General features: G+C 35.9%; 2 long non-coding RNA genes across 2 annotated transcripts in view; both read right to left on the bottom strand.

Moving 5' to 3' along the window:
* The window catches only part of LOC129923192 (uncharacterized), a 93044-nt gene extending 80781 nt beyond the window's left edge, over positions 1-12263 (bottom strand). The window contains exon 1 of the long non-coding RNA XR_008775114.1: positions 12020-12263. This is a non-coding gene — a long non-coding RNA (uncharacterized LOC129923192). The remainder of the gene's footprint in view (positions 1-12019) is intronic.
* A 5245-nt stretch (positions 12264-17508) lies between these two features.
* Positions 17509-25552, bottom strand: LOC129923128 (uncharacterized). Its single transcript, XR_008775058.1, has 2 exons — positions 23295-25552; positions 17509-18004 (listed from the first exon to the last, which is right to left on the bottom strand). It is a non-coding gene; the product is annotated as an uncharacterized LOC129923128 (long non-coding RNA).
* Between the last annotated feature and the right edge of the window lie 237 nt (positions 25553-25789).

The following is a 25789-nucleotide window of genomic DNA, read 5'->3' as shown; positions in this document are numbered from 1 at the left end:
TTTCCTAATAGAAAGCAGATGAAATTGGCATTTCATTTGGACGAACAGATCTTTTCAGACAAATCGAGGCATAATGTATTTGCATCCTTGCATTGTAACATTGAATTATTCAAGGTGACAAAGATTTCTACCAGGTCGGCTATTTTCTGTGTTTTTTTCTTTCTAATAAAGAAGATTTAAAAAAAAACAACAACTTTTTAGAACCTTGCCTCTTGACAACCACGTGATTAGTGTGAACTAGCAGAACACGTTGAATGTATCAAACTCAGTACAAAGAAGTAACTATCAATGGGAAAAACAACATGTCTACCTTTCCTAACTCAGCTTACAGAATATCGAACGCTACGATGTCTACAGATGCCTTGAGATTAAATGCACTGTAGAACAGACAGATTTAGCGAGAAATTATCTGTCGCCATTTGTCAAGACAAACAATGGGGCAGAAATGAAGGACAACGAAAGTAGAACCACTTAAGGGGAGATTATCCACACATAAAAACAGTTTTCTATTATTATTTATTGTACCGGTTGCAATAACATATAATAAGAATCTTGGAGTCTTCTTTGCGAATGTTCCAAACACATAGATTTAGTAAAATTCACACTACTAGTAGTATACCGTAAATAAATTATATATTAATTTTGTAAAGTGTAAGCTAATATTTTATATAGTTATATACCTACATACCCGCCATGCGCAACGCCATCCAGTTGATACTGAAGGTGCGCACCATTTTACGCACCATATACAGCAGACGGTAATAGTAATGTCTGTTCTGTTCAGAGAGGAGTTCCAGCCAGGTACCAAAGACCAGAAGCACTGGAGTTGTAGGACGCTCGAGATGGACTAACCCAAGGAGTTTGTCTAATCAGCTAATCATCCTTATTATGTAATTAAAACATCTTCATCTTAGATGGATAGATAGATAGATAGATAGATAGATAGATAGATAGATAGATAGATAGATAGATAGATAGATAGATAGATAGATAGATAGATAGATAGATAGATAGATAGATAGATAGATAGATAGATAGATAGATAGATAGATAGGTAGATAGATAGATAGAGGGCTTTCCATTGGGGTTTTGTGCCTCCTCATGTGGCTGGTGAGATAGATAGATAGATAGATAGATAGATAGATAGATAGATAGATAGATAGATAGATAGATAGATAGATAGATAGATAGATAGATAGATAGATAGATAGATAGATAGATAGATAGATGAATACACATACACATACACATAAACATATCGTGCTTGGGATTGTCTGGGGTAAAGTATACATAACTTATCCTAGTACTATGCCATAAATCTAACATTAGTCTGTTGTGTTTTTGAGACGTGATTACTATCACACCGGAAAGATGATCGCTGACCGAAGGGCAGGGGGAAGAAAGATGATCGCTGACCGAAGGGCAGGGGGTAGAAAGATGATGATGTCAGACCAACATTACACACAACGAAGATACATGTACGATTTATTTCCCCCAAATCCCTGCCCTGCTCCTTGTCTCAGCCCCTTTTGCAGCTATTTGCATACGTCTGCGCTGTAACTTGGCCGTATAGGGAAAAGTTTTGCTTAGTGCTTGTAAAATACAAAAATTCTGGAAAGCAGGATCCCCAGCAGACGACACACAGTTTGACAGGTAAAGACTAGATCAGATTTGATGAAATTAGATAGTGGCTGAGTGGCAACGCGCTTTGGTTTTAAGCCGGGAACTACGGTTTTAATTGTTGTGACTTTTACGTTCATTTTTGACTACATAAATTATTAAATTAAATTAGATTATTATTATTAAATTTTATTAATTTCTGAATGAGTTAAAGATCCATTTATTAATTCAAACCAAAAAAAAAAACTAGATCTAGGTAGAAAGCAATAGAAAAAAGAATACAAAACTTGTTTAAGGGAAAGAAACGCTAATTACTGCCATTTATCTTAAAATAGCAGGGCTTAGCTCCCTTACTGCTATAGGAAAAAAATTAATTGGTTAATTAATTAATTGGGGTTTTTTTTATTGATTCTTGTATTATTGTCGACTGTGATTAATTAAGCGAAATTTCAACTTGATCGAAGAATGGGAAGTGGTAATTATGTATAAATCATTATCAGAATGTAATATGGAGATTATATATATATATATTATTAATGTCTTTCCTTAAGTAGCATTTATTCCCATTATTTCGATATCAAACTAAATAATTAATCACCAACAATTAATTAACTAATTTGTTTAAAAAAAAAATATTGATTCATGTCTTGTCAGGTTCAATGAATAATTGCGCAAAGTGTTGACTTAATCCAAAAATGGGAAATGAGAGAAAAAACATGTTCAAACTTTTTACCAGACAGACAGACAAACAGACAGAGTTGATATAAGCTATGTAAATATAACACTGACACTAGTACGTATTGAACATGTTGATGGAGTATAACCTACTTCTGTTAGCTTGGCCTGTGCCAGTTTCGGCCACTTGGCGAGTTGCTAATGTAATTTAGAGCCACTGATGAAAGGTTTTGAGCAATCAAGGAATGAAATCAAATTTGGTTGACCAATCCAGGGACATGGCTAGAAATAGATGGACGCAACGACCTCTCGTGGTCAGGACATCCGCTTTTCAGTCCACGCGTCTGTCGCCTTGACTGTGTGTGTCTATGTGTTTCAATCTTAGCTTCAAATCTTTCACTTTTACTCTTTCTCTTTCTCTCTTTCTCTCTTTCATTTCCAAGTATATCCGTGACTTGCTTCTCTCTTTCTCTCTTTCATTTCCCAATATATCCGTGACCTACTTCTCTCTTACATATTTAGAATGTATTCTTTTTTCTGTCGTCTCTTCTCCCCTCTCTTTCTTCTTCTCTCTCCCTCTCTCACACCAACCCTTCCTCTCCATCTCTGTCACCCTCTCTGTTCCCCTCTCTTTTTTTCTGTCCCTCTCTTCCTTCCCCCCTCTCTCTCTCTCTCCATCACTCTCTCTCTCTGTCCCTGTCTCTCTTTTTCCCTCTCTCTCTGTCCCTCTCTCTTCCTTCCTCTCTTTCATCTTCTATCTTTCCCTACCTCTCTTCCCTATTTGTCTCCCTCTCTATCCCCTTTCTCTCTCCCTTTCTCTCTTTGTCGTCTCTCTCTCTCTCTTTCCTCAAACAGACACAGATAGTTTCTAACTAGAAATAGATGAACACTTTCGTTAGTCAATCACCTTGTTTTTCTAATGCTATGTTTCTCTAAATGTATATTAGTCTGTTTGAATGTCTATTAGACTCTGTGAATGTCCACTCCATAAGTTCCTCTGAATGCCCATTCCGAATTTAAATTAGTCTCTCTTTTAAAGTCTTAGTCACATGAACAATTGTGTTCCCTGCCTTGACTCTATCATTGTGTTCCCTTCCTTGACTCTATCATTTCATCCTCGCTTCCTTTCGACTGGTTTTCTCTTTTCTTTGTTAAATATTTGGACGACTCTCTCTCTCTCTCTCTCTCCGTCTCCCCTTTTCTCCCTCTTCCTCTCCGTTACACACACAGACATACACACAAACAGACTCTATCTCTCTCTTAATCGTGCCTCTGTTTCTCTTGAACCTGTAAACTGAACACAATTACACACCGCGTCCATTGCTATTGTCTTCTATTGTCACTGCATTATCTCCGGCATGTCCACGTCTGTGTCCGCAATTAAGTGGACGCACTACTCAGTATGTGTCCGCAATTAAGTGGACGCACTACTGAACGTTCAGAGACAAAACCATTTGTCGTCTTGGACAAAAGACTTCGATCTATTTCCTTGAATTACTTTCTCATCATTGTTTCTATTGTTTCCTTCCTTTTTGTTTCTGTTTTTTTTAAATGTCAAGTTTGTACAGATTGTTTCTTTGAGGCTGGACTTGATAGATAAAACTGAGATTTAACCTTGAAAGGAGTCTAGCACTAGGAACATGAAATCTTATTTTGTTTTATATGTTCCGGGGGTTCCTTCAGAAAGGAAGTTTATGACCTCGTTGCACAGACCAAATGCAAGACGGTTGGGAATGGAAGCGGATTCGAACTTGGTACAAACTGGATGATAGTCAAGAACGCAGTCCACACGACCAGGCGGCTGGGCTCAAAAAAACGAAAAAAGGAGTAGAGAAAAAAAAAACACAGATTCGAAATGTAAAAAAATATTTTAACAAAAAACAACAACAATAAAGCCTTTTAAGAGGAAGAACTCCACATTTACACTTATACTTTTCAACGATGTAGAAATTATTTCCCATTACAAACGAAAACATTAATTATTAATAATTAGTTGGCTATTGGGTTACATTTTTAACTGATTCATGTTTTGTTAAGTACAATAAATAACACATAGTAAATTTTCAACTTAATCCCAGAATGGGCTTGAAAAAAGTAATGTGTACCATTATCTAAGAGGACAAACCCAAAATAATTATTTTTATATTACTAACATTATAATGTGTACGTAGCGGAGGGGGGGGGGGATTTCGGCCTGCAGAGCTCGAACTATAGACCGTCGAGACCTTATGTTCCAAGGTCATACCGCACAACCATGTAGCGATCCATAGTTTGCAATGAGGATTCATGAAATATTCAAAATTTCTTTAAAATTTTTGCAGAGTGGGGTGGGTGGGGTGGGGGAGAATGTATGCTAAATATACCATAATATATTGCAGTGAAAAAAACAATGTTTATTATAAAAAGATTTGTCTTCCATATAATGTTGTCAGAACCTATGGCACCCTATAACGGCTGCGCCAAAACGATCATCCGAAACGACTGCGCCAGAATGTCGTGTACGAACTAAATTCTTATGTGTACCCTAAAAAGCAAGCAATTTAGCTCAAGAGAATTATATGAAGATATTTAATGACACACTGAATGGGAGATGCTGACTAGACGGAACCACACAAAGGTCCGCCTTGAAGACACAGTTACTTCTTCAGATTCCAGACTTGAACGGAACATCGTTAGGAAAAAAAAAAAACAACCTTGCATCTTGATCCTATCTAGAAACTCAAACAGTGCGCACAATAGTGTGAAACTTCGTATTTTGTGAAGGAGGTGTGCAAAGAAGAGATGGAGTATAATCATAGTTGTCTTGTTTTTTTATTAATCCGTATACGTCGTGTGTTTCTTCGCATGTTCAGTCACGTGATGTTTACAGAAATGCAGAATTTTATTATTGCATAAATTTCAAATGTGCTGATCTAAACCTAATGCTACCACTGTAAATATATTTTACAGTGTTACCTTTTTGTGAAACTATTTTTAGACAAGTCGCTTTTAGCTCTCGCAGAAAGACAGTAGATATAATGTGTAATGATTTGTTTTTCTCAAGACTGAAATTCGCAGCGTCTATTTATTTTTTTTACTGGTGGGCGTATTTATTTTGTTTGAAAGGAAATTTAAAAAAAATAGCGCCCCCTCTAAAGGCGCTTCTTTAAGACTATCTCTATCAATAAGTCTAGTATGTAATGCAGAACTAAATGTTCATAATTTCCACGCTATCTGTATCTATAATTCTCTACGTCGCCCAACCACCCACCCCATTTGGACAACTGTTTCTTTCAGGAAGTGTTCACCTGTCATTAAATAGCGGCGTGTGCTACGCCGCGGGTTGGCTCGTGAATTTATATTTGAAAAACAGTTTGAGGAGTGAGAAGGAGAGGTTCCAAACTTGCCGAATTTTCCAATGAATAGCGAACCACAAAAGCGATAAGATTAGAACGGGCCTAATCGATTCACCAAATGATTGATTGGATGTTGGCAGGAAGGTAAATGCCCATGTTTACTTACAGGTACAGGGAAACGTGTTTGAGTGTCGAGGGGAAATAACAATGTGTTACCTGCGTGGAACTGAGTCTGATTTGGTCTCATTCGGCTTCATGGACGAATTCTCACGATCTCCTACGTCGAAGGCAGACCTTTATTGGAGATCGATTTTTAGCACCAGCTCTTAATACGAATAGCTTGTGTAAATTATTTAATATTTATAAATACATATATATGTTGGGGGGGGGGAGTAAAGCCACTTAGTGGTTGTGCTTTTTAACCGTTGGCCAAAGAAACAGATGACCTTAATATCATCTGCCCTATAGATCGCAAGTTAGAGAGAGAGAGAGAGAGAAAGAGAGACTTTGAGCTGAATAAATAAATTGGATTTTAACCCATATCCTTTAGTATTTCGGGTTACCTACGCGCTGATCTAAATGACAAATATTGGTACACATGAAAGCATTAATTCACTTTTGAATAGAAATGAATTATTATGTTTTAATTGAGGCCGCATGTAACCAGGTGCTCTTTTCTATGTCAGCTAAGGCAAGTTAATATTAATACACTTGTATTTTATTCTCAATTAGTCAAAAATAATATGAATATGTCATGGGAATATAATGGGATATTACATAAAATGATTGGTGTGTCTGTTAACTATTCTCCACACCTTTGTCAGAATTTCCAAAAGAAAATTCATCAACGAACTGAGTATCATGCACACAAGCTAAGGTGCTTAGATACGATTACTTTAATATGCGCCAACTTGCCTTAGCTGACATAGAAAAGAGCACCTGGTTACATGCGGCCTCAGAACGAGACAGCTGGAGGTCACTTACGAAGGCCGCGGGATACACATTTGAGAACAAAAGAAAATCCGCTGCCGAGGACACGCAGACGGCGAAAAGAAAATCTAAATCGACCACCTGCGGACAATGGTTATGCTTGCCCTGGAAGTGGCGAAATATGTAGGTTATAGCTGGGGCTGCGTAGCCACGGGAAATACTGCATTCCTCACTAATTTTCGGACTCGAAGACAGGCCTTATTATTATTATTAAAATGCATGCACTATTATTTTTTTTTATTTGGAGACATATTTGTAAAGCAAGCAAAGTTTTAAAAAAAACATACTTTTCTTTAAAATAAATCTTTAAAAAGAAAAGAGCTTCCCATTTTTCTGACATATCTCTCAATATTGTAAGCACTAGCGGATCCAGAACTTTGAAGTGGGGGGGGGGCGATTTTTTTCCAAACCCTAACCCTAACGCCCAGTAAACCCTAACCCTATGCATAAACGTGCGTAGAGCGCGCGCGCGCACACACACACAAACATATATATATATATATCATTTCTCAACTTTCGGCGAAAACAAAACAACTGGGGCAGCGCTATAAGGTTCTCTTGTGGGGTTCGGGGCGAAGCCCCGACGACAAAAGCGTTTTCTTGCTTTTTTCACTGTAGAAACGTATTCTCCTGACATCTGCAGTTCATTATTCATCAATGGAGTTCGGGGCGTAGCCCCGACGCCAAAAGCATTTTCTTGCATTCTTCATTGCAGAAACGCATTCTCCTGACAAGTATAGCTCACTATTCACCAATGGAGTTCGGCTCGAAGCCCCGACGACAAAAGCGTTTTCTTGCTTTTTTCACTGTAGAAACGCATTCTCCTGACATCTGCAACTCATTATTCATTAATGGAGTTCGGGGCGAAGCCCCGACGCCAAAAGCGTTTTCTTTCATTCTTCACTGCAGAAACGCATTCTCCTGACCTAAAGCTCATTATTCATACTATTAAAAAGGACCTTTCGAATAATGTTGTACTTGAAAAATATTCTAATATAAATTTTTAGGCCCATAATACATTGCAAATAAAACTGATTTGTTCCTTGAAAAGATAGGATACCCCACATATTTAGATTTTTGCTTTGATAAATAGTATTTAAGAAAATTGAAGTATAAATTGTGAATTATAGTCCCAAATTTATTTAACTAGAAAAATATCAGATTGAGTAATGGTTGGGAAAAGGCAACTATGAAATAATTATTTGAGTTTAGAACTCATCTCAATCATGACTTTTATTCTGAAAAATTTCGTTTGAATTCTAACTTTTCCAATGCATAGTCTTTCTTAAAATAATTATGATAAATTCATGTGAAATTACATAAACTCTGGTCTGGAAATGGGAGGGGCGGTAGAGTGAAAACGATTAATCCTCGCTCCTTTAATAATTTCTGCTAAAGATTGCATTTGTCATTAAAGAATAGGGGTGGGAAGTATATATAAATTATATTAGTGACAGATTTTTTTAAATTTTGTAATTTCTTAACTATAATACAAAAAGAAAAAGTATTGATTTGTCCTATGGGGGAAATGCGATTGCATGTATCGCCCCTCCCACCTGGTACAACCCTTTTTCATTTAGGCTACTAATGATACAATTTGAGATTAGAGTGTGGTACGACATAATATACAATGGGTCACATATCAATACGTAGTTTATATTATATAGATATTCAACTAATTTTGTTCACAAACTATGATTCTCCACAAAAATAGGACCGCCCCCCCAGCAATCAGAGGGCTAGAGTGGGGAGGGCAGTACATGCAATCGCCCCCCCCCTCACCCCACCGAATCGGCCAAGATACCAGAAAGGGAGCGACATAATATACAATTTATATATTAATTCAACTAATTTTGTTCACAAACTATGATTTCTCCATAAAAACGGACCGCCCCCCCCCACTCAAAGGGTTTAGGTGGGAAAGGCAGTAGAGGTATTCACCCCCCCCCCACACACACACACACCAATCGGCTAACAGGGAACGACATAATATAAAGATCGCTTAAAATATCAATAACAAGTTTTAAAAATATAGATATTTAATTGATTTTGTTAGCAAGCTGTGATTTCTACAAACAATTTGGACCGCCCCCCCACTCGAAAGTGTAGGGGGGGCGGGATTGATACCATTGCCCCCTCCCGACCCCACCAAATCAGCCAACATACTAGAGGGGGGGGGGTGAAATAATCTAAAAATAGGTTGAAATATAAATAATTAGTATATATTTTTAACATAAGTAATAAATTCGTATACCAATTGTGTGAATCCTATACTAAAGTTCGTCCGCCCCCCCCCCTTCGGGGGGGGGGGGGGGTTGGCCGAGTGGGGGGGGGCGATCGCCCCTACCGCCCCCCCCCTGGATCCGCCAGTGATTGTAAGATTTACTTCCCTTTTTCTATGTCAACCAAAATTAGTTTATTACCATTTAGTAATTAATTTATTAACTGTTTATTTTTTTTAAATTAAAATATTTATTAGGCACAATGAATAATTGTGCAAACGTTCCACTCCATCCAAGAATTGAAAGTAAGAGAATAAAGGGTGTACAGATTATGTACCAGACAGAACGGAGTGAGTTCATAGAAGCTTTCTAACAGATACATCCTCTTACTTTTTAGATTAATCTTTATTTGTGTCGTTGAAATGTAGTTACAATGATGAAGTGATGGCAATGCGTAGATAGATTTTGGCCGAGTAGCTAAACGTTTGGCTTATGGACAGAGGAGTACCGAGTTCGAGGAATAATCAACATGGCTATTTTTAGGTCTCCTCTGAGTTCACCAAAGTCACCGAGTCTGTGACTGGGGATCCTTGAACCATATCTCCCAATGTACTTGAATCTATTATTTTACTTTTAGCGAATACCAGAACAAACAATGTCAACCATAGTCCAAAACTAACATATAAGTTGGTAAAATAATTCAAGCCAAAATATTTGGACATTTCACCTTATGATCTAGAAGAAATTATATTTAAAAAATTGTGTCCAAAGCAACATTTTATTATTTCTAGATGAGATACTATAGATCTAGTTACAGTACAACAAACTCATCAGCTGCTAAAAGATCTGTTATTGAATCTTACATAAAATGTAGGTTTTCACAGACCCGGGTACGCTATTCTGCCTCAACGTGGCACCCGGGTAGAAACGATTACTTGAGGAAGTAATTAGGCTAAATGAATAGCAAAACAAAATTCCTGTGGCAGTGTCCAAGGGAATGCGAGAGCTTTCCCATTGCACGGTGCGGAGTTGAAAGAGAGCTCCCACGTCCCTGTCGATAATCCATGCGCCGTTCCTCAAGGGACGTTACACTAATGGCGAGTCCTGCACAGTTAGCTTGGTACAACATAGGAAAATGGCGGAGGTTCCCGGTGTACACGGCCTTCGGCCATGCATTCTAGTCCATGCACCCGGAGAGCCAGATATATCGGAAATAGCAATGCTTTACATAGACATTGACTTGGATCTCTTCCAGACAGAACGGTTGTTCAAGCCGGCTTACAAGCCTAGAGCTCGAAGAGCCTTCGGCTCAGCTCTTTTGACAATCAAACTGTTCCCACAGAGTCACGTCTGCTTCAAAAAGCTTCAAGACTTACACTGAAAGAACTAAGGGTTAGTGCAGTCATCACCATTGGCCAACGAATCATTCAAGTCGAACTTTCACTATTTTTTTTTTTTGGCATGTTTCTCTCTTGGTCGTTTTTCAGGTCAAAGTTCAAGGGGGAAAAGCAATAAGCTCATTTACATAGTGCATTTTAAAGATATGTGTTTTTTGTTAGTAGAAACAAATGCAAGAAACTATAAGACTTTGATTTTCGGGAAACAAATAAAAATTCTTTTTGGCTTACGTTTCGTATGTTTCAATTTTATGTTTCTTTTTTTTTTTTTACAATACTACTTTATGGCGCAGAGAACTGGAAAACCACCATCACCACAATGAAAAAAAGGAATCTTATGATCCACTGATCAGACAAGATCTCGAAACTGAGAAACTGTGGCAAAGAACAAATAAGCAGCCCATTGAAGTAGATACCCTTCACAGACGCTGGAGATGGATAGGTCACACCCTTCGCAAGCCTGCATCCAACATAACAAGGCAAGCCTTAACCTGGAACCCCCCAAGGAAAGAGTGAGAGAGAACGTCCCAGGAATACATGGTGACGTGATTTGGAAGCAGATGCCTAGCAGATGGGCAAGACGTGGGGACAGTTGGAGAGAATCGCCCAGACCGAGACGCCTGGAGGAAGCTGGTTGGTGGCCTATGCCCCAGAAAGGACCACAGGCGCAGGGGAGATGAGATTACGTTTCCTAAGTTTCATTTTTGTTACATTAGGCCTGGTTTATAAAAAAAAAAAACAATTTTTTTTTTGTTTTACAAGTTTCGCGCACTCTTTCAGACAAATATTTGTACGTCCTAGGTCAGACCTCCTGCAGAACGGCAACAGAAGGCAGCGGACAAGGTTTGAACATAGTATCTTCTTGACGGCTGTTGAAACGCATTACAATAGTGTGATGGACTTAACAAGACGACATCGTCTAAGGCCGAATTAACTATAATGTAAGACTATGCGGCAACCCAAGGTTTAAATGAAGCCTCAAAATTGGAGCATTGTTAACCAAATCTGCATATTAAAAAAAAGAAAATTATGGAACAAAGATAGAATTTACAAGGACTCCATTTCTTTCATCGAAATTTTTACATGCATTTAGATTTTTAAATTTTATTCAGTGCATTTATAACCGTCAACCAAAAAAGAAACAACAAAAAACAGTTGACTATTACATCATCCGCCCCTGACGATCGCAAGGTCTGAAAGTGGAACTTTTCTTACTTTTTTTTTTTACTTTTATTGGACAAGTGATGCTTAAACTACGACCAGAGGGCTTCACCCAGCCCTCCGAAACTTCTGCCTAATGAAGTCTCAGAGAAAAGGTTCCATTTGACTTTTCGATTAGTTGCGGTAATGCTGGACATGTCTATGCCTCTGTCTCTGCCTGTTTAAAACAACAATATGGCATGGCGACCCGTAATATTTCGACCATCTTTCATAGTATTAAAAAAATGCATGAACAGATCAGATCGGTGCCGGACTTGAAAAGGCCCTGAGCGATTTGAGATATGAGGCCATTTTGGGGCACCTTTTTTAGTCCAGATCAGTGCAAAATATTTCTTGGTGGCCCTAATCTAAAGCTTTTATTGTCCATAGGTAAATCCGGCCCTAACCGTTCCTGAATTAATCATTTTAAAAATATCGTATAGAACTGACTTTAGGAAGGAGGTGCTTCCATTACGTAAAGACGACAAATTAAAAAAAAAAAAAGAAAATAAATTTTAAAAAATAATCAGTCAAAAAAATCATCTACTAGACCTAGATGAAATACTATTGATCTACTTACAGTATATTAAAAAATTCATCGGCTGCTAAAAGGTCTGTAATCGAATCCTAGATAGATTGTAAGTTCCCACTATTTCACATCTGCTACACAAGAACGCTTTGAGATCTACACTGAGGAACCAAACAAAAATACTCTTGGATTACCGCGAGTAAAAATGAGATTGAGGCGTCGTCTGCATCACAACCGAGCGGGAGCGAGAGACTGACGCACACACAGCGGCATAGAATAGGGATGGAAAAAAGCCAAGGGAAGAGAATCGAGTAGAAAAGGGGAGAAAAGCACGTCCTCCTTTAGCGTCTGGTCAGGACAATCTAGTTGTATAGAGTTAACTCCACTTGCGGGCATCGCCTAATGAAATATAAAAGAAAGAAAAAAACGGCGGGAAGAGAAAGGCAGCCATTACAAGAGACAATTTTCAGGAGACCGGGGCTGTTTGATTTGAAAGTTCATGACGAACAATCTTCGCCGCGATGTTCCAAAACAATTTTGTTGACACGGCAAGTAGAACTACAGACAGGTCCAGTGGCAAGAAGTGAGATCTGGCTGCAGCTATAGCCCGGACTTAAAGCTCCCATTTTTTAACCAAAACTTTAGAATTTTAAAGAAAAAAGGGAATCGCCAAATTTCGTTTTTCGTATAATTTAATTTTTGAAAAACGCAATATTTCCTTTTCCTTCAAAGCTCGTTTACTTAGTAGACTTTTCTTGATGTAAATATCCATATCCGCCCCAAGACACAATCCTTTCGAGCCTCTCAATATTCAAACTAAGCATGAAATAAAGCCGCAGAATTTTTTTTTTTTTATTTTATTTTTTTTTTTTTTTTTTTTTTTTTTTTGTAAGTTGTATATCAAATAATATGTTGTTTGTTCAAACAAAATATTTTATGAACATGGTAAAGTACAATAAATAGTAAATAATATATACGTGCTTTAAGCATTGCTTTAAATGTACGTATGTTCATGAAAAATAGATCGCATTATTAATTAAAAAACAACAAAAGACGGGTTTGCTAATCAGCCGACGCACAGTAACTTAGTAAACAACAAAATATCATGAAATAAGATTTTCACTTAGATATTCTGTATTTCAAATATAATCATTGACATACAGATGGACAGACGGACATTTTTACACAAGACTCATAGAGGCGTTTTGCCTTTTAGGTACCGCTAAAAATGTCCCAAGTCTACATCGGGACTCGATCTCAAATTCCCTTAGCATGGAAGCCAAGCAGTTTGTCGCTCAAAATCTACATTTTTATCGAACCATTTTAATCGGCAGTTTAATCCTAATAGAATTTTGATTATTAGAAGTTTTATTTTGGGTTTTGCAAATTTCAAGTTAATCACATTCATTTTATCTTTGATTTTGTTTTGTAATACCCCGTTCAAGCTCTTTAAGCATTACAATTCTGTAAGAGAGAAAAAGAAGAGATGGGGATATGAAGAAATGTGTTAGCGATGTCATGAACCTAATGACAAAATGTAAAGAAAATGAAAAGCGCGAGAGATATTTTGAAATAAATATAAGCAATGTCAGTGACGTCCCGAGTCCCTGGTGAAGACTGGAATTTTCAACTTCAGGAAATTTGGACGCCTCTGAGTAAGCCCAGCTCTAATTTGTACCTGACATTAGTTTTGGGGAAGTAAAGGCGGTTGGTCGTTGTGCCGGCCACATGACACCCGAGTTCACCGTGGGCCACAGAAACAGATGACCTTTACATCATCTGCCCTATAGATCACAAGGTCTGAAAGGGGAACTTTACTTGTATGTTACATAATGAGAGATCACTGTTACCACCTAATTAATGAAAACAAACAAAATAATTAATTGCCAATAATTAATTAACTAATTCGGGTATTTTTTTTATTAGCTAACTTAAATAATTGTTTAAATAATCAGCTTGATCGGAGAACGCGTGAGGGAGAAATAGCGTTAACAATTATTTAAGAGGACTAAACTCAACAGATTTAGCCATATCTGTGAATACTGAAGGATTAGTTTCCTTTGTTGGTATCAAACAAAATAATTAATTACCAGTAATTAATTGACTAATTGGACGCTTTCTTTTATTGATTCACGTCTTGTCTATATCAGTGAATAATTGTGCGAAGTTTCAACTTGATTCGAGAACGTGTGTGGGAAAAATAACGTGTTCACACTTTTTACCAGACAGACAAACAGAGTGAGCTGATATAAGCTTCGTACTTACTTTGCATTACAAGGGAAAGAGCAACGAAATGTATTCTTCAATTCCATTACAATACTTGTCTTGTCAATACTTAAGTAGTGTGCACACCGGAGACGCCAAAAAGCTTGCTGTTGATAGGTTCGCATCAATGAATACAAATCTCCAATATTTTGTATATATTTATTGTACATTTTTATCTCTTTCAATAAATGTTCTGCATAGAAATAGAACATACTGATAACATGGACCTAGTTCATACATAGTTCATACCTAGTTCATACCTAGTTCATACATAGTTCATACATAGTTCATACAGTGTTTTCGTGAAAGTCTTCTAAGATTGCTGGCCAGATCATCGCCTGCAGACGTAAAATCGTGTACCCTGCACGTGTTCCAATCTCCTCCAATCACAGCCCAGGAATGTTTTCAAACAAATACCTTCAAAGGTTGGATCCAAACTCATGACAACAGATAAAAAATAGAAGGGGGTTGGGGCGGGTAGGAGTGAGCGCTGTTTGAAACATGTAAGTGAAGCAATCACAACTGGTCTCGAACTAGAGAACTATTTATATAGAATTAAACAAAGATAGTATCCAGCATGGCAAGTAGATCTAGGGGGTTGTTTTTTGTTTTAGGTTATCGGGCAGCCACTTTGTACAATAGTTTACATTTAGTAATAACACTTTGTGCATAATAATATAACAAGATGTTATTGAGATGAAGATTTCTCACAATGATTGATAAATAGATAGATTTCATTGATTGTATTCAAGCCAATCACAACTCTTTCAAATCTAATTTCTAATCTCTTTCCTTTGCAGCAAAAATGTAATATTCATTCTTTAGTTGGCAAGTGTCATTTCATACAACTAAATAACTTGCTGCCTTAAAGACTTCATGGACGTCATGGACACTGCTCTCACGTCCCTCTTCTCTTGCGCTATCCCATAATTCCTTTACTGACGACTGCGCCCATAATTCTATTTTTTTTTAAAAAAAGGAACTCTTTTGCTTTTTTCTAGTACCTTACACATTTTTATACTAGCAGAAGTAATAACTTAGGCAGACAGAGATCATGTTTATTTCAGCAACTTTGTTGCTAATTATTTGGTTAATTAAACGTATGTTTCCACAGCAGGTGCATTGAAACCCCAGAACTCACCTGTAAGTGTGTAGCCAACAGACAATTAGCCAACTTGATCAAACACTATCAGCTGGGGCTTTGCTCTTTAGGGATAGTTAAACTATGAGTCAGACCATGGCTGCTGGTCAGTGATCTCAGCATTGTGACTTGGCTTTTAGAATCATTGTTTAGAATAGACATGCAGTGGAGCACTAGCGGATCCAGAACTTTGGAGTGGGGGGGGGGCGTTTTTTTTCCAAACCCTAACCCTAACGCCGATTAAACCCTAACCCTATGCATAAACGTGCGTACAGCACACACACACACACACACACACACACACACACACACACACACACACACACACACACACACACACACACACACACACACACACACACACACACACACACACACACACACACATATATATATATATATATATATATATATATATATATATATATATATATATAATAAAAAAAGTCATGTTGAGGCCTTTCTCTTGCATTATTCATCAGTGGGGTTCGGGTCGAAGCCCAATCACGAAAAGCGTTCTCCTGACCTAAAGCTCATTATTCATCCTATTATAATGGACTTTTTGAATAATGTTGAACAATATTCTAATATAAATTTTTACGCCCTTAATACATTGCAAATAAAACCGATTTGTTCCTTGAAAAGATAAGATTAAGGCTTTGAGGATCGCCGCCGAAAAAAAATTATTCGATAAATAATATTTAAAAAAGCATAAATTGTGAGTTATAGTACAAAACTTATTTAACTAGAAAAATATCAGATTGAGTAAAGGTTGGAAAAAGGCGACTAGGAAAAAAAATATTTGGGTTTAGAACTCATCTCAATCGTGACTGAAAAATTTCGTTTGAATTATAACTTTTCCAAAGCAAAGTCTTTCTTAAAATAATTAAGATAAACTCATGTGAAAATACATAAACTCTGGAAAGGGGAGGGGGCGACAGAGTGAAAACGATTAATCCTCACTCCTTTTTATAATTTCTGCTAATGATTGCATTTGGCATTAAAGAATAGGATTGGGGCGACTCGATATAAGAATTTAATTTTATAGCATGTATAAATTATATTAGTGACACATTTTTTTATTTTGTAATTTCTTAACTATAATACAAAAAGAAAAAGTATTGGTTTGTCCCATGGGGGGGAAGGTGATTGCATGTATCGCCCCTCCCACCTGGTACAATCTTTTTTCATTTTATATTTACTAATGATAAATTTGAGATTGGAGCGTGGTGCGACATAATATACAATGGGTTCACGTAGTTTATATTATATACATATTCAACTAATTTTGTTCACATACAATGATTTCTCCATAAAAATAGGACCGCCCCCCCCCACTCAGAGGGCTAGAGTGGGGAGGGCAGTACATGCAATCGCCCCCACCCCACCCCACCGAATCGGCAAAAATACCTGAAGGAGAGCGACATAATATAAAATGTATATATTAATTCAACTAATTTTGTTCATAAATTATGATTTCTCCGAAAAGTAGGACAGCCCCCCCCCCACTCAAAGTTTTAGGTGGGAAGGGCAGTAGAGGTATTCGATCCCCACCCCATCGGCCAAGAGGGAACGACAAAATATAAAGATCGCTTAAAATATCAATAACAAGTTTTAATCATATAGATATTCAATTGATTCTGTTAGCAAGCTGTGAATTCTACATATAAATTGGACCGCCCCCCCCCACTCGAAAGTTTATGGGGGGGGGGCGGAATTGATGCCATCGCCCCCTTCCGACCCCACCATGTCGAACAACATACTAGAGGGGGGGGCGAAATAATCTAAAAATAGGTTTAAATATAAATAATTAGTATATATTATTAAAATAAGTAATAAATTCGTATACAAATTGTGTGAATTGTATACTAAAATTCGTCCGCTCCCCCCCTATCGAGGGTGGGGGGTCGGCCGAGTGGGGGGGGGGGGGCGATCGCCCCTATTAAAAATCCAATATTTTATGTAAACATTGCGTATTGTGATGTTGCTAGTTCAGGCTGTCTTGAAGTCAACCAATTACTCTGCAATCGTTTGGGTGTAATTGTTCGGGTGTATTACGTGTAGTTGACCAACAACACAAACAAGAACTGGCACATCGATTGTAACAGGTGAAGAGATGTAGTCAACGATGATGAACAAGTTAATATATATTTATTATGATAAAAGGCCACAGTAGAAGTCTCTGTCACTAAACACGTCGTTACCCTGGAGTGTTCTATCGCTAACTGATTTTCCGGTCTCTAACCCAACATATCCCAAACGTCACTAGTCCCGTTCAATATGCGTCTACTATGGTGCGTCGCTAAATAACTAAAATAACTAACCTATATAAATAAGGTGTCTAACAGATTCCTCCCCCCCTTGAAAAAAAAATATGTCAATATTTTTCCACTACTGTCAAGTCTTACAAGGGCATTTTCAATTTAAGGGGAAGACCACAAACATAAAATCTTGACATCTTCATCTTGACATCTTCATCTTGACTTGACAGTTCCTCATATTCATGTCAATGTTCATAACAGTTCATAACATTCCAGAATCATCCTCCTTAGTACACAGTTCATCATATAGGAAAATGTGGCATCCTATGGGCACCTCACAAGTCACAATTGTTCTTCACTGACAGTAATCTGATAAAATACAATATTTCAAAAAACAATTACAAACTTTATTTACACATTCAATAAATTTTTTTTTTTTTTTTTTTTTTTTTTACCACCCTTTTATACGCTTTTGTCCATTTTTCTTTTATACTCACCCTTTTCCATAGAACTAACTTTCGTCAATGATATATGAAATGATTCACACAAAAAAAATATCCATACTTACTTTCAAATGCTTAACATCAAATTTACTTATCTCCCTTTTTCATAACATATAAATGGTGTCAATATATTAATATATATTACATACTCAATATAATCATAGTTTATTTACAAAATTGTTTCACTTCAATGTCATTCTAGACAATAAATCAGCTATAATATTCACAGATCCACTAATAGCTTTCACTTCAAATTTATATTCCTGTAGTGCTAAGAACCATCTATAAACACGACTGTTTTTCATGCTCTTTTGCTGTATATACTGAATAGGTTTATGATCAGTTAATAATATGAATTTCCTTCCTATTAGATAACTCTCTAGCTTAGTAATTACCCATATTACAGCTAAGGCTTCTCTTTCAATGACACTATATTTTTTTTCTGCCTCTGACAATTTTCTACTTACATATAATATAGGATGTAAGTTATCATAGTTCTGCATTAAACAACCACCAATAGCATTACCAGATGCATCAGTTGTGACATAAAATATTTTGTCTTTATCAGGTAGTCTTAATATTAGTTCATGACTAAAAACATCTTTAATTCTGTCAATAGCTTTCACACATTCCTCATTACAAACTACTTTTTGAGGTTTTCCTTTTTTAAGTAAGTCATTTAGTGGATTCACTATTTCTGCTAAGTTCTTTATAAACTTTCTGTAATAATTTACTATTCCCAATATGCTTTTAATTTGTCTTTTTGTTGTAGGTATTTCAATATTAAGTACTTTCTTTATGTTATCTTCAATAGGGCTAATCATGTTGTTATTTATTTTATGTCCTAAGAAAATTATTTCCTCCAATCCTATTTCTACTTTTTCTGCTTGAATTGTAAGTCCACTTTCTTTTATTATTTTGAATACTTCTTTTACATCTACCAAATGTTCCTCCCAACTATTATTAAAAATACATATGTCATCCAAATAGCAAATAACATTTTCTTTGTTTCCAATTATCATGTTCATCATTCTATTAAATGTGGCAGGTGCATTTACTAATCCAAAACTCATATAATTCCATTGAAAAATACCATATGGTGTTACAAATGCTGTGTAAGGTTTTGCATTTTCTGTTAAAGGTATTTGCCAATAACCTTTAGTTAAATCTAATTTAGTAAAAAATTTTGCTCCATTTAATTTATGTAAAATATCCTCTATATTTGGCATTGGATATGGGTCAAATTCTGTGATGTTGTTAAGTTTCCTATAATCAATACATAACCTTATATCTCCATTCTTCTTTTTGGCTATCACAATTGGTGAAGCATAAGGAGATGTTGATGGCTCAATTATACCTGATTCTAGTAAATTGTCTATTTCTTTCTTTACTTTGTCTTGTAAATGTAGCGGTATTCTATATGGCTTAAGTTTGATAGGTTTTGGGTCTGTTACTTTAATGTCATGTTTAATAATATTAGTTTTTCCTGGTATGCTGGAAAAAATTTCTTTGTATTCCTGTATTATTTTAGTTATATCTTTTGACTTTTCCTTAGTTAGATTATTAAGATTAATCTTTTGCCAAGTTTGATTCTCTTTTGTTTCTATTACAGGTATTTCCTTAATATCATTTTCATTATGATTTTCATTTGTTATTATCATCAAGCATTCTTCTCTTTCTGAAAATTTATTTTCTATTTCCTCCTGAATGTTTTGTATTAACTCATCTTCTCTATCATGATACAGTTTCAAATTATTTATGTGATATGTTTTAATTTTCCCATTTATTTCAATTTGATAATTCACATCATTAATTTGTTTTATCACTTTAAATGGACCTTTCCATTGTTTACCAATTTTATTTTTCAGGTCATTTATCAATATTAATACATTGTTTCCTACTTCTAGTGTTTTCAATTGTCTTTTCTTATTTAGATTCTCATGAGCACTTTGTTTGTACTTCTTATTGTTATTATATGCTTGAGTCCATATTTCTTTCAATTCTGTTGTGATTGTTGTTTCACTGTCATTATTTAATTTATTCTCATTATCTATTAGATTTTCTTTAAAAACATCTAATTCATCTCTGGGTTTTCTTCCATGTATTATTTCATATGGTGAAAATTGTGTTGCTTCATGGATGTTGTTTCTATGAGCAAATAGTACATAGTTAATGTAATGATCCCACTTATTCTGATTATTCTGAATTATCTTTGTTAGTGATCTTTTTAATGATCCACCATATCGTTCACATAAACCGTTACTGTCTGAAGAGTATATGTGTTGTATATTGTATTGTTTAGTCCATTTCTTAAATTGTTCTGACTTAAACTGAGATCCCTGATCACTCAATATAATTTTAGGTATACCATGTCTTGTAATTACTTTTTGAGTTATGGCATTAATGATATTTTCTGCACTTGTATTTGATAATGGGATTGCCTCTGGGTATCTACTAAACATGTCTATTACTGTTAGAATGTATTTGTTATTATTTTCAGTTTGAATTAAAGGACCTATTAAATCAATAGATACTTTCTGAAATGGTGCCGTAGGTTCATCCATTTCTTGAATAGGTGCTTTATTCACTAGGCTTTTGTTAGATCTCTTTTGACATATGTCACATGAGTTTATGTATTTGTTAATTGTTGCTTTCATTTTGGGCCAAAATACTTGTTTTGACAAATTCCTATAACATTTCTTTACTCCCCTATGTGCTGCTAAATTATTATCATGTGTCATGATTAAAACATCTTTCCAATATTTCTGTGGTAAGACAAGTTGTTTTATTTTCTTGTTATCATTACTTGTTTGTCTAAATAATATTTTATTCTCTATACAAAATTTCTCCATTGGATTATTATTGTTTTTATCTGATATTCTTGAATAAATTTTCCCAATAATATTGTCATTCATTTGTTCTAATGCAAATGTGGGTGTTGTTTCTTTTTCACTTTGTGATATTTGTGTTTCAAGACTATTTTGTGTTTCATTTTCTATCTCTCTTTCCTTAACATCTGTATTTTCTATTTGTATTACATTAGTGGTTTCTTTTTCTTTATCATTACTTATTACATTTATTGTATTTTCCTGTTTCTCATCTTTTTTATCCATTGATCTTGTTATTATCATACTTGTTATATTTTGTGTTTCTATGTTTTCATGATTTTGTCTTATGTTTTTGTATTTGTTTTGCCAGTCTTCTAATTCTTTTCTTGAACATTCTTTAACTCCTTTTATGTTTCCTACTAACATATCATATCTCATTTCTGGTATTGCAATGCCATCACAATAACCAGTGAAAAATGGAGTTTCAATGTACACCCTTATAGCTTTAAATTCCCTTACGGTGCCATCTGCTAATTCTACTTTCTTAGTAAACCCTTTATACCAATGAGGTTTGACAAATTTAGTTTTTACTGCCAAGGTGTTGCAACCTGAATCTCTGATTAATTCCACCGGAATTCTATCTACAAACCCTGGGTACACTGCAAAATTGTTCCTATTTCCTTCCATGAAATATATCCTATCTGTACCTTTATTTTTGTATTCCCTACTGTAACTCCTATTTCTATAATTTCCCTTGTCATTCCTATCTCTACTCCTATATCTATTGTTATTTTGTTCATTGTACCTATTTCTACTTCCAGACCTACTATTCCCTCTTCTACAGTTAGCTGCTATATGACCTTTTCCTTGACATTTAAAACAGGTTATTTCACTATATTTTCTATTTCCACTATTTGATCTGTTTCTATTTCTACTTCTATCAACATTTTCTTTGGTGTATCCTATTAAATCTACTTTGCTCTTATCCCTATCAGAAAATGGTTTATTTGGATAGGCATTTTTGTATACTCTCATTATCTCTGTTATTTCATCTATAGTTTTGGGGTTTCTTTCTTTAATAAAAGATTGTAACTGAGGATCACATTTATTTACAAAGTTGTCCACTAGAATAAAATTTTTTAATCCCTCATAAGAGTTATTCACTTTTTCTAATTTTACCCACTTATTGAAAAAATCCTTTTCCATATTAATGGTAGTTTGGGGTTCTATTCCTAATGATGGTATATTGTCAAAATATTTCTTTCTAAAAGTTGTAGCATTATGACCATAGGCATTTAATAATTCTCTTTTTAAAACCTGATAGCTATCATCAATATGATGGTCATGATTTTGGCATATTGTTAGAGCTTGACCATGAACAAAGTCTATCAGTATTTCAGACCATTCTTCTTCAGGCATATTAAATGTAGACATTTTTGCCTCATATCTTTTCAAAAAATCACCAATGTCATCCTTCTGTTCATCAAAACTTTGTATTTTTCTCTTTAGCCATGTCTGCGAATTAGGGTTGTCTCTTTGAGTGGTATAATTATTTGAGTTATTTGTGTTATTTCCTTGTTCAGTTTGGGCTCTGGCTTGTGCTGCATCCAATCTCATCTTCTCCATTTTAGCTTCATGTTCTCTAATCTTTTCTCTCTCTTTGTCTTGTCTTTCTATCTCTTGTCTTTGACGTTCTTCTTGTCTTTCTATCTCTTGTCTTTGACGTTCCGTTTCTTCCTTCACAACTTGCTGTACATAAGCTGCTAAGTCCTTTCCTTTTAACTCCATGGCCTTTCCATCCTGCATAGCTGTTTCCTTAACCTCCTTAAGGTCCACATATGATGATGTAGCCATTGTGTTTTATATTTTATATATATTTTTACTTAGCCTATATTGGTTATGGTTATACTTTAAACGTATTTTATATTTTTACACACTTTTATACAAGTTTTAAGTGTTATGTCTCTATCTATAGATTTAGTAAATGTGTAAATCTAGTCTGAGTTATTATGGTTATATTCAAATCTGTATATTAGGTCCAGTATTACACACAAATTTAAATCTAGTATATTATAGTATGTATAATAATACTATTTAGATCTATAGTTATCAAGAGCACTATGACTTTTAGATCTAGTATGAATAACTATGATCAATTTTAAAACCTGGTATGACTGAAGTCACAGTGAAGTGTTTAGAGTAAATTCAAAGACTGTCTAGAGTCTAGATCTAGAGTAGATTATGGTTCTATTTAACCGTATAAAACAAATATGTTTATACAATGTCAAATATATCTTCAACAAGATATATATATCTAGAATGTACTACCTTCATTCATCTTCAACTTAATAATATTTCAAAGTAGAGTCTAGATAATTAAATTGTACCAAAGAGATGTACAACAATTTGCAGATCTAAATTTAGCCAGACGACAGTGTTTGACTACATAGCCAGTTTCGGCATTATTCTCATGGCAAAATCATATTTGATTTTAACCGCTCAAACTAAAATTATTTTAGTCTGATTCACAGTAAAAGAATCCTACCCGCACTTTCTATCATTAAGTGAAAAAAAAATACAGATCTAATTAAATTAATAAAAATAAATAATTTAAAATAATATAAACAAATGAAATAATTAAATGAGACTATCACTATGGGTTGGGATATGACAATATGGCACACAATGATAACGTCACGAAGTAACTAGGCAACAACGGATATGACGTTTACACAAACAAAACAAATTACAATCCTAAATGTATAATATAGCTTTTCATCTAAATTACGTCTTCTACCCCGACGGGTTTTAAGGCGCACCACCTGATTTTACTCAGGCTAACGTACCAAATTTAGACAAAATCTATTTCTAAGGGCAATCTAAACATATACTAATAAGAAAAATGGCACTTAGCTTTTGATAAGAAAGATCCCTTTGTTCGGACTCCCGAATATGCTAGATCACAACAAATTCCACTGCCTCTCTTCCAGTTCTGACTCTGTTCTCCGGTGCTACCAGTATCCCACGTAATGCCACAGATGTCCTGATATGCCACAGCAAAATGTTCCAGTTCCTTCGACGACTGTTGATGACCGTATGTGTAGTTCCGACGACTTTGTGTACACAGTTACTGACGAATAGGTTAACGGTTCTTCTGGCGATGACTTGACTTGTGTAGACGACTACTGACAAATAACAGTCTCTTGACGGCAACTTGATCTGGACGACTGACGAATAACGAATTTCTTGACGATGACTTGATCTGGGCTGACGAATAACGGCTTTCTTGACGATGACTTGATCTGGGCTGACGAATAACGACTTTCTTGACGATGACTTGATCTGGGCTGACGAATAACGGTTCTCTAAAATAGTTCACTGCTTCTGCTGCTACTCTGGTAGTACGACGAAGTTTGCTGTTGTACTCTGCTTCACTAGACCAAACTGTCCAATGTAGACTAGGTGAAACCAAGGTCACCTCCGACGACGTTCCGTTAGACGATTAACGGTTTTCAACGAAATTAAGTGGATGTAGCTGTTTCCACAACTTCACTGCTAACAAGTCTAGGTATGGTCTAGACCGACGAATACTAGATATATCAATGTTCAGTACTGTTAAATATTACTTCACTAACCTTCCAAAGGTTAAACACAGTGACCGTTATAAACGTGGCAAGCAACCGGTTCAATGAGCAAACTGCTCCACAAGAATCTCTCCAAGGGTAAGACGACAGAGCGATTTCGATTTAGTTAGCTACCAAACTTGTAGTACTCACAATACTTCTGACAGCGGGCAAACTGTCCTTCTCGAAACTGACGAGGTAAAACTTGATACTCAATGTGGCTCCTATGACGAAGAAAAAAATATGTCCAACAGGTTCACTAACGATCTCTCACCCGTTATGAATGAACGGTTTCTCTGGTTGTAGGTCGATTCAGCATATGAAGATCAGGCTTTGATAATATACTGGTTAAGTAGACCAGACGTTGCGATGATTACTGTCCTGACGAAGGTCACCCTGAGTTAACGGCTCGTTGAACGTGCGATCAAACAGGCGACGACTGCATGTAGATCTAGAACAAAGTCACTCTGTGATGCTGCTGTGTTCAGCCGTACTCCGATGAAATCTTATATCTTCGAGTGCACGACCCTCACCTGAGTAAACGTTCTGCTTCGAGGTCCGGTTCGATGTTCGGGCTTCGGGCGTCGGGGGTCGCCACTGTGATGTTGCTAGTTCAGGCTGTCTTGAAGTCAACCAATTACTCTGCAATCGTTTGGGTGTAATTGTTCGGGTGTATTACGTGTAGTTGACCAACAACACAAACAAGAACTGGCACATCGATTGTAACAGGTGAAGAGATGTAGTCAACGATGATGAACAAGTTAATATATATTTATTATGATAAAAGGCCACAGTAGAAGTCTCTGTCACTAAACACGTCGTTACCCTGGAGTGTTCTATCGCTAACTGATTTTCCGGTCTCTAACCCAACATATCCCAAACGTCACTAGTCCCGTTCAATATGCGTCTACTATGGTGCGTCGCTAAATAACTAAAATAACTAACCTATATAAATAAGGTGTCTAACAGTATATAGAGGGGAAGAACTCTGTCCTTAAAAGTTTATCTACCAATAATGTACGAGTTATTGCCCTTACTCGAGCTCAAAGCAAAATAATTAATTACCAATAATTAATTGACTAGTTGAGCATTTGGTTTATTGATTCATGTTTTTTCAGGTCCAATAAATAATTATTTAAAGTATCAACTTGATCAGAGAATGCGTGAGGAAAAAATAGCGTTAAGGGAACTAAACCCAAC

The sequence above is a fragment of the Biomphalaria glabrata genome, chromosome 15 (assembly GCF_947242115.1).
Source record: "Biomphalaria glabrata chromosome 15, xgBioGlab47.1, whole genome shotgun sequence".
In the NCBI taxonomy this organism is placed as follows: Eukaryota; Metazoa; Mollusca; class Gastropoda; family Planorbidae; genus Biomphalaria; species Biomphalaria glabrata.
The sequence above is the reverse complement of the archived record's forward strand: the minus strand, read 5'-3'. Positions and strand labels throughout refer to the sequence as shown.